The following is an 11,012-nucleotide window of genomic DNA, read 5'->3' as shown; positions in this document are numbered from 1 at the left end:
TTTAGATAATCTTCCAGAGTGGGTGCAATAGAGTTGGATAAAAATAACTACATCTCAGAGGCAATGCGTCAATTTTCGGATGAATGATTTTATAAAAAGCTACCTAGCCACCCTACTGATCTTCATGGGTAAATTAAAAAATCAAATAATTCCAACATCTTTATCGAAACCCCTCTCTTGGTTTCGATTCATCGATGAGGTCGACATGAAATGAACTGAATCTAAACACAATTTAGACAATTTTATCACACATGCCAACAATGCTCATCCATCTATCAAATTCACCAGTTAAATTACTGACACAAAAATCACATTTGTGGATACCACTACGTCTAGATCTGTAAGAGACAGTGAAATGTTTCAAAGGAATTAGCGAGTCCATTCAAATGAGACGTGACACTAATGTTTCACTTACATTTATATTCATAAAACCCTAATGTGCTTATGTAAAAATTAGTTAAGAGTGGATATACCGGGTTATCACGAAAAAAAATAGTGTTTTCATGGTAATCAACTTATTATGCTATTTTCATTATGAAAGAGGAATCAAGATTACCAAAGATTCTAGCGGAAATCAAAAATATAATCTAGGAACAAAGACCAGACATGGAAAAGAGACAAACACAACAAAGAACATAAAGTAATTAAAATAATACATACGAATTTACAAACGTAAATGACCAACGCAGACTTTTTGTATCGGGCTAGACATCTTACAATTAGGCTTCTGGAACAGGGTTATGTTGCTAAGATTGAAGTCATCACTATAAAATTTTTATGGTCGTCATTATAAACTCGTGGATCGTTACGATGTATCCATCTGCACCATAAAAATTGATTTTTTCGACGTGTCATGGTTTTCCTTTCCTCTTTCGTCAACCCCGGACTCGACTTTTTATAAGCAACTCGGTGGGTGTTTCTAGAAAAGCAGGAATGCTTACCCTACCGGTGCACCTGGTCCATGCTCCCAGTTTTAGTGGAGTCCAAGTTGGTCATTTACTTTCGTTACTTTGTATGTATGATTTTAGTTACTTTATGTTCTTTGTTGTGTTTGTCTTTTTTTCATGTCTGGTCTTTGTCCCTAAATTATATTCTTTTGATTTCCGCTAGAATCTTGGTATCCTTGATTACATTTTCATTATGAAAATAGCATAATAATTTCATAACCTTAAAACCAATAACTTATTCGAGATACCCCGGTATATCCACTCTTAGCTAATTTGGACATGAACACATTAGGGTTTTATAAACACAAAAGAAAGTGAAATAAATTTTGTGTCACGTCTCATTTGAACGGACTCGTTGTTTCCTATGAAAATAGAAGTCGTCATTGTTTTACCATACGAAGATCATCATCAGAAGACATTTTACACTCACGTAATTAGAACTGTTACGAAAAAGGTGTGGACGGTCGAACGGACAGATGGATAGAAGAATTACAACATGATCACATCCAACTTTAAAGTAAGAATATAAATTCATAGCCAAGAAACAAAGACAATGATCTTTATTTATATATTAGAGACAAGAAGTACAAAGCTGCATTGTTGCATTAATATTGTGACATGTAAAATAATGTAATATCTGGATATTCATCTATGTATCCCATTCATTACAGAAGAAGGACAAAAGTTCAGGAAATAAAGGTATGACTATAAAAGAAATGGGCCTGTTTGTAAACATAAAATGAATTGAAATTCGTCGATTTACTCAATTATCTCTCGAACACGTTAACAGAAAGTTTTCTTGATAAACCCATCAATTCCTTTAATTTGCATCTTTTCTTAAAGTACATGTAAAATAACATTATGGAAAGATGTAGATCGACTTTATAATGTTTTAGACATTTAATCGGAAACATTTTCCCAATATATTCGCGTAGTTTCCGGTAAAAAAAATAGCATATTTAAAATATATAAATATAAAACTGTTTTGTATTACAAGAAAGATAACTGTACTTATAAAGAAGGCTTGTAAGGTAGAGTTAGATCTGAGTTACGCCGCTTTAGTTTCAATATGACATAAAGTCAAATAAAATGCTCACTTTTTCAAGTACATTCAACCCACACTTTATTAAGCACTTTAAACCATCTCAGACTTTGGCCTTAGTAACTATATGGTTCACACGAAATATTGCAACATATAATTTCCATTTGTTTGAAAGAGTTATCAAGGGAACCTAGATTCTAGTGAAAATCAAAAGAATGTAGTCCAGAAAAGCCTGAAAAAACATATTTCTTTTATGTTTTTACATATGTTTGATAAACACCTTAAAACATATGTCTCTTACATGTTTTTCATAAGTTTTCATGGCGGCCATGAACGACATAAAAAACATGAAAAACTTTTAATACCTATGAAAATACTCGAATTTTTTTATTATCAGTTCTAGATAAAATATCCTAAAAACAGATTTTTAAGAAAAAAAACGAAATTTATAGATATTCCGTATTTGGATAATTCTCAGGGCCATCCATTGTCGATTTAAAGACATCTTTGTACTATTTGACATAAAAGTGATATCAAGTTTATATTGGTACAAAATATTCCTAGGGATAACATTTTGAATGTGCTATCCATATCATAGAAAATGCTTGGTTTCTACATCTACATGGACAGTTTCTTAAAGAATGCTCGCAGTTACCGAAATCTTCCTCAGAACTTATTGTCATCAGAATCAATGATGATGACAATATTTACTTTTTTAGAATTACTTTGTCAAATTATATTATTATTATTATGTTTATTAAAGGTTTGAAACCATAGTTTGTTTTTCTTATGAAGCTTATATTTGCCAAATTTAAGCAATGTTTACTTTTTATTTATTTATTTATTTATTTTTTGTGCTATAACGGTAATTTCCAATATTTGGTACATGTTATCTTTCTTTTGGCGTAAAAGATTTTTTGAACAACTCAAAATGTACTCCCTGTTAGAATGTTTCGACACTCGGCGGGTTTTTCTAGAAAAGCAAAGGACGTTTACCGGTGCAACTGTTCCATGCTCCCAGGTTTAAGTGGATTCCGAGTTGCTCATTTACTTTTGTTACTTTATGTGTATCATTTTGGTTATTTTTGTTTTTTTTTTTTTTTTTTTGTTTATATCTGTTTTCCTTCTCTGCTCTTTTCCGAGTAAAACGTTCTTTTGACTTCAATAGAATCTTGGTGCCCTTGATTACTCTTTCTATTAAATGATATATGCAGACTTGTCAATGTACAGTTTTGCGCTTCCAAGCCTATTTTCATGATAGTTTTTCGGTTCACATTTTAGTATTAAAGAATGACATTACCATAAAAAAGTGAATCCATTTATTTGTCGTAAATGTAGATTAGCCTCTAATAAAGTTCTTAAACTTATATAGGAAGTATATTACAGGCTAATCTGCATTTACTTCTACATAATTATTTGGTGATTCTTTGCTATAATGAATGGATTTTACACTATACGACATGCTGTATTTTTGCGTTGCACTATTGCAGAGTTGGGTAAGATCTGATAAGGGTCCCATGCCACGTCTCTGTTTGAATAAGGATCTAATTGTAAACACTGACCAAGTTTAACAAACATTTTTTTCCATATCAAAGAAATTCAACTGCCTGGAAGGGTAATGATTTAACTTTGAATTGAACGTTTATTGTGATTTCAAATTTTCAATTTATTCTATCATTAACAGCCTCGTATATATGGCATCTTTTTGAAAACGGGTTATATTGAATATCATTAGTATCTCTGGAATTATTTTCCCGTATATGTGACTGTAATAGAACTTCTTTTGCCTCTATGTTCCTGAATAAATAAGAACAAAAGATTTGCGTTAAAACATATACACACAAAGATTCCCAATAATAAAATCGTTTTTGTTCATGTGGGTAAAAAATTGTTGTTTGGTTGGCTTTAAGACTTGCTTTTACTTAACGGAAAAAGTTTTTCCAACGAATATATCGGTTTTGTATGCAAAACTATTTGGAAAAGGCAGATATAGGCATAACCATTTTTTTTTTTTTTTTATGATTGAAATCAGTTATCAAAACTACCCTTCCTGGACAAGATCAAATGTAGTTACTATCCAGATATAATTTACAAAGAATCAATTAAAATGAGATTTAAGCTACCAAGTAAAATGTTGAAAAAAACACAATGTAACATGCAAAGACGGTCTAAGAAAATAGCAAAGTAATGTCCAGAGTTGTGTCTTAGTAAAATCATTTTAACTTTTAAAATGAAGTGAAGTATGCGTTACCTTTCGAGTATATGTATGACGTTCTTTTTTTTATTTCTGGGGAGCAATGAGTGCACCATATCTCGTCTCCCTGGTCGTTTACACTCTTACACTTAATATTGAGAAAACTGTAAAAGTTATGTACATACGTGCAAAGTATATAAAAACGTATTACATTATTAAAGTGGTATAATTTTGTGATACGTAGTCATTTATGAACAAATAACTTTAAGCCAATAAATACTATAACAAGTGTATAAGAATTCTATGACATAACATTAGATGGAACGCTGATTTTTCATTTATAGATAAGTTTGTAAAGTTTTTGATGTCAACTCCACGATAGACAACCTCATTTTTTTATGCATATGATTATGTTATTAACGCACTTTTGTTTTTGTAAGGATATTTAGAATGGAGATCACTGTATTGTGTAGTCATCAATCGTCGTAAAATCAGATTAATTCAGCGTTAATATCTCAAGACTAGATGAGATTAAAATGTCTTTAAAATGTAAACATGTTAAACGGCCCAAATTCTGGATTCTATATATTGTTGTTGTTTTTTTTATATAAAAACCATTTGTCTCTATAAAAATCTTACATTTTCATGTGCCCCAGAAATAAATTTTATGGTTTTTTCGTGATCGTCATAAAAATTAATTGTTAATTACTTTATTATATTAAAACGCTCATAATGCATGAAATGGGTTAAACATTTTCCTTCAATACCGGGCTTTCAAACTACCTGCAAAAAGGGTTTTATGAGGGATAGCTGGCCTATAATGTCCCAGATTCATCCCTTAATTGAATGTAAATTTTAATTACTTTTTTTGCCATATCTGTTAACTTACAAATTTAAACTGTATAATCATACAATAGCTTCAAACGCTGATTTTTTATTATTTTAATTCTATCTATCGAAACTCAATTTACTGCTCGTATTCTTCAGCATGTTTTTAATCCTAAGGTAGCGCTGCACTTACATTTGGTAAATAAATTCAGGCAAAAATGTGTTTTGAATACTTCAATTAATATTGCTAAAGGTAGACTGTTACAAACAATGAAGTCGGTATATATAGAAATATTTGTTTCTATTTTATGTGAAGAAGTGGATTTAATTAGCGTACTAATCATGTTGTTTTTATTATTTGACTTATATTTCTTGAATTGGATCGATTCTCTACAACAGTTTAAGTTACATTTCGCTTCTTTGTATTTTACGTTATCTTTATACCGTGCTTACATCTATTTACTGAGTAAAGTTACACATATAACATAATACTTTTTCTATTCGTGATTGACATATATATATATATATATATGTACTAAATAGAATTATGTACAGTCTTTCAATATAGAACTGAACTGCAAGATCAATAAATGTACAATTTGAATGGTGAATACCAGGTTACTTCACAAGGATTTAAGGGTAACAACAAAACAACCGAACACTAATCCGATCTATAATCCAGTGAAGTCCAAATTGAATCTGACAAACTAGATATTACAGCACTGGAGCAACTTGAACCGCAATGGTGGGTTATATCTAGATTTTACATCGCGCTATACCTCCCTCTTCCACTGCAGCGTGAATTCATCGGTGGTGATTCAATAGCATTTACCCAGCTAGCACAAAAACGTAGGATGTTTTAGAAACGTTTCCTTAAAGCTGCATTAGCTGCCAGATTTGTTCAACTTTGATTCTAATGAATTTTTCTGATTCAATTAAATAAGCTTGTAGTAATGCATTTGAAGCAATAAATGTCGATAATTACTTCAGAATATTGTGAAAACTACGGTTTTTTTGTTTTTTTAACAGAGAAGACCGATAGCTCTGATCTAATTATTTTTCATCATAACTTCCGAAAATTGCCAACAGGACATTCACCTGGGTTACAAACACTTACCTTTGTAACAAAAAATAACAATAATGGATACACAGGTAAGCACCTGTCTTGTTTTCATTTCATGTCATCTACTTCTTGATTAGTTTTCCAATAAGTAGTAACCATATGTGAGCCACATTATATCACAATACGTAAATTTCAAAAGGATCTTGTGCTATATTCGAACTTTTTTCTTTAACGGAACGGCTTGAGTCTGTTTGTCTTCCTTTCCGTTGAATAACCAAGTTCGCTTTGCAATCAGATCTGTTAATACAGAAGCGACCCTAACAACACATACGAAATTTACGACAATGACAGCTAATGCAGCTTTAGAAAGACTGACATTTTTTTTAGAAATGTTAAAACGAAAAAATATATGGTTGCAGAAATATTATTGTAACGTTTTCAACAACCATTCACTTTAATGTTATTAAAGCATTTTTTCAATAGCATTTTTCATCAAAACAATCTAAGAGTAATCAAGGGAACAAAGGTTACAGCGGCAATCAAAAGAATGCAATCCAGGGACAAAGACGAGACATGGAAAACACACACACACAACAAAGCAATTAAAACCATACAAAGTAACAAAAACAAATGAGCAACTCGCACTTCACTAAAAACTGGGAACATGGACCAGTTGCACCGGTAGGTAGCTCTGCTTTTCTAGAAACACCCGCCGAGTTGCTCATGAAAAGTCGAATCCCGGGTAGACAAACGAGGAAAGGAAAACTATGACCTGTTGAATAAATCAGTTTTCATGGTGCAGATGGATACACCATAACGATCAACGAGTTCATGATGACGACCATAAAACCTCTGTAGTGATGATTTCAATCTTGTAGCATCATAACCCTGTTCCATAAGCCTATTTGTTAGAGTTATAGCGCGATACAAAAAGTCTGCGTAGTTTCGGCAAGCTCTGGTATAACGTATGAGCTGTGATATGAACAGTCCATATGCAGGTGCTGAAGGGATGTTGCCACAGATGAAAGGAAAGTTGACAATTCTGAATGAAAAGTCATCACGTTTGTCGTAAAGTTTGGTCAATAATTTTCCTTTACCATCGATTTCTCAGTGCAGGTCAAGATATGACTGACTTTACAGTGTCTGTAGTATCCTTTATCTCAAGTTTTTTGGGGTAGATGCGATGTATCAAATCCCCGAAATTAGGATTGTTTAAAGATAATATGTCATCTATATAGCGGAAACTGAGATTAAAGGATTTAGCCAAAGGATATTCTTTCTTTTGGATCAGATCAGCTATAAAGTCAGCCTCATAAGAGTGAAGGAATAGGTCAGCAAGTAAAGGAGCACAATTTGTTCCCATTTGAATGCCGACCGTTTGTTGAAAAACACGTCCACCACACTGGACAAGGATGTTGTTGATTAAAAATTCCAGCATTTTGTAAACATCTTCCACTGTATATTTTGAAGATGATTATTTCTTACAAAGTATGAGGAATCTCTACCAAGAACTATATATTTGTATCTAGGTGAACCATCTTTTTTTTTATAAAAACAACGATGTATAATGTTTTTAAGTCGGGACTGTAACTGAGTATGGGGAATAGAAGCATACAGTGTTGAAAAATCATATGTTTTAATGTTATTATATTCAGATAATAGTCTCCAACTGTTTGTCTTCAAACGATCTTTCATGATCCACATTGAATTAATACCACTATGGAAGTAACAAGTGTTGTGGTAGGACTGCAGACCTTCTTTGACAGTTGTTAGTATAGAAGTTAAAAGTTTTGAAAGAGGATTTTATAGATGTAGCAACAAACTAAACAAAATTTCAAAGATAAGTTTTGTCAGTTCACTTATTCATCTTCAGGCATCTCAATCAGCGTCCATTTCCGTTCTGTGGTTTCCTGGAAAAAAAGATGTACAGGATTAATGGTATAGTCACGACAGATATATCTACAGTAGTTAGAATTTAAGTACTAAAGGAAAAAAAAATATACATATGTCAATTATACATACTTCATATATGTGTTCTATAATTAAAACTTTCTTGAAGTCCAGCAAAAACAGTTTGTTTGTTTGTTTGTTAGTTAGGGTTTAACGTCCGAGCAGCAATATTTCAGCTATATTCGGACAATGAACATGAAATGAAGAAAAAAAAAGGATGGGTCACAAGGATAATAGGGTCGACAATTTTTTATTGCCACTGGAAAAAGGGGGGATGGGTAAGGTAGGGCAATTTAGCCTCCTGTGGCGGAGCACAAAGGTTCCTACTCCGGGAGAATACCACAGCAGGGTTCTTTAACGTGCGAGGAACGTGGCATCTTTCCCAACACGGTGCACCACTATGGTTTGCGGTCAGGTTTTCCGTATTATAGCCTGACAACCCAGCATGTAACACGCCAGGGGTACCCTATTCCACCACCTGGGGCACACATCCCAGTTGCTCTGTGGGCAGAGCGCCTAGCCCCCGGCTAGGTTTCTGAGCACTATTTAGTCGCCTTATACGACAAGCTTAGCGCTGCTGCAGGCCTATTCTTTTAACACCCGGACCTGCACGGGACCAGCAAAAACAGAGGTGGATCCAAGAGAAGCCCAGAGTCCCCCTCATATTTGAAAAAAAAATAATTTGATTTTTTTTATAGAAAATTAATGATACTACCAATAGTGAGTCCCTCAAAAGCCATATTTCCCCACCTTTTCCGAGTTGCTGGATCTGATACTGATTTATATTAAATAGGTATTGCATGAACAGACATATGAAAAGAATAACAAATGCCATGATCACTTGTCATGGTCCAATCAATATATCATCGCTAAATAAAGCTTACCTTGAAAACTAAATAATCAACTTGGTTTATTGGGAACATTAAATCATTAGGTATGAGCTTCTTTGTAATCCTTATTTCCTGCAAAGAGAGAGATTATGTGTATTTCTTATAAAGAAATAAAATAAAAATGACAAGCATTATATAATCAAAACAGTGAACTTTATAAGTTCAATCCGAACCCACCGAGAGGGTAAAAAACCAACAATAAACAAAACAAAAAAAACACAATTTCACAACCATGAATATGCAAGAGTAATCAAGGGAACCAAGGTTATAGTGGTAATCAAAAGAATGCAATCCAGGGACAAAGACCAGACATGGAAAACAGACATACACAACAAAGAACATAAAGTAACTAAAATCATACATACAAAGTAACAAAAGCAAATGAGCAACTCGGACTCCACTAAAAACTGGGAGCATAGACCAGGTGCACTGTATGACCCGTTAAATAAATCAGTTTTCATGGTGCAGATAGATACACCATAACGATCAACGAGTTCATGATGACGACCATAAAACCTCTGAAGTGATGACTTCAATCTTGTAGCATCATAACCACAATCATAAGCCTATTTGCTAGAGTTCTAGCATGATACAAAAAGTCTGCGTAGTTTCGGCATGCTCTGGCATAACGTATGAGTTGTGATATGAACACTCCATATGCAGGTGCTGAAGGCATGTTGCCACAGTTGAAAGGAAAGTTGACAATTTTGAATGAAAAGTCATCACGTTTGTCGTAAAGTTTGGTCAATAGTTCTCCTTTACCATCGATTTATAAGTGTAGGTCAAGATATGAGGCTGATCTACAGTGTGTGTAGCATCCTTTATCTCAAGTTCTTTTGGGTAGATGCGATGTATCAAATCCTTGGGTGATGCAAGAAAATCATAACATTCAAAACTAACATAACATATTCAATGTCATGAACACAAATTTAACAATATGTGTAGTGTAAATGTTTCAAAGTTTCTGTCAATTTGGCTTTCCATACATGCAGGACTTGAAGTAATGTTATAAATTCTAAAAATAACTTGCACAGCTTCAAAATAATGTCCTAGTCAGATTCAATGCAACGTATCAGACTAAGTACTCATAAACATAATCACAATATTCATAGAACTATCATGACAATGAAAAATGGTTTAGACATACAGTCGACTATAATGGAAAATTGTTGGAAAATACACACTTCAAAATGATTGTAAACTGCTGAAAACAACCGTCTATATTCAATCAGAAGATAGTTGTTCTCTTTGACACATACCTTAAAATTACCAAGTTTGGTCAGGAATTAACGTAAAGATTGAATGTAAACACTGGCAAAACTAATGACCAGGTTAGTATATAGGACATTCTTTGTGACACTCAAAATGCACTTGTTTACACAAAATTCGGCAATCTAAACATATCAATTAATTCACCGAGACACTTATCTATCATGAAAAAATAATCAAAAGTTAAAAACTTACTTCATGTGGGGACAACACCTAATTGTTTGACAAAAAAATTGACTTGTTAACTTAGTCATCTTGTTCTGAACATGCAATTGAATCAATATTATACAAAACCGGAAACGGAGAAACACGTAAATTTCCCAGAGCAGTAAAAATTGTCGGAGCATTACAAAAACAAAATCAGAAGTCACTGGAGTCTTTTATTTTCACAGCATGATGTTGTCTAGAGACTAGGAAATTGACTAAAATGGTAAAATGACTAATTGACCAGCTATGTTTATAAAACAAGGTTATACAGATTAGCATTAGTTCAAAGTTCTTTGGCAAACAGTTTTCTGATAATCTAATTACAAAGCATTGTACTTACATCTTGTTGGATAGATCCAGTTCTTTAAATCATCTTCAAAATAGTGTGTGCTCCTTGAACAAATGTGTAAGATAATACGCACACTGATAAAGATTTGCTCTAGCCTATTTCAATAGCAGCATGTGGCACACAATTTACAAGTTCATCTTATTATTTCTATGAAGATGACATCATTGATGTTGGTTAACCAGTAAACTGGGATAAATTAATTGTAAATCAAATATGCATTACAAATTATGAAGATTAGTTTACACGTCCATGTATATTGCATGTGTATAATAT

At 32.9% G+C, this 11,012-nt stretch overlaps 1 long non-coding RNA gene across 1 annotated transcript; it reads right to left on the bottom strand.

The window, feature by feature from the left end:
- Nucleotides 1–7,693: 7,693 nt before the first annotated feature.
- LOC148609030 (uncharacterized) lies at nucleotides 7,694–10,488 on the bottom strand. The gene is made up of 3 exons (XR_015914744.1): nucleotides 10,379–10,488; nucleotides 8,909–8,986; nucleotides 7,694–7,984 (listed from the first exon to the last, which is right to left on the bottom strand). It is a non-coding gene; the product is annotated as an uncharacterized LOC148609030 (long non-coding RNA).
- Nucleotides 10,489–11,012: the final 524 nt, after the last annotated feature.

This window comes from Perna viridis, chromosome 8 (assembly GCF_037379345.1).
Source record: "Perna viridis isolate PV_CMFRI_1.1 ecotype Kerala chromosome 8, ASM3737934v1, whole genome shotgun sequence".
NCBI classification, from domain to species: domain Eukaryota; kingdom Metazoa; phylum Mollusca; class Bivalvia; order Mytilida; family Mytilidae; genus Perna; species Perna viridis.
This window is presented reverse-complemented; position numbering and strand designations above follow the sequence as displayed.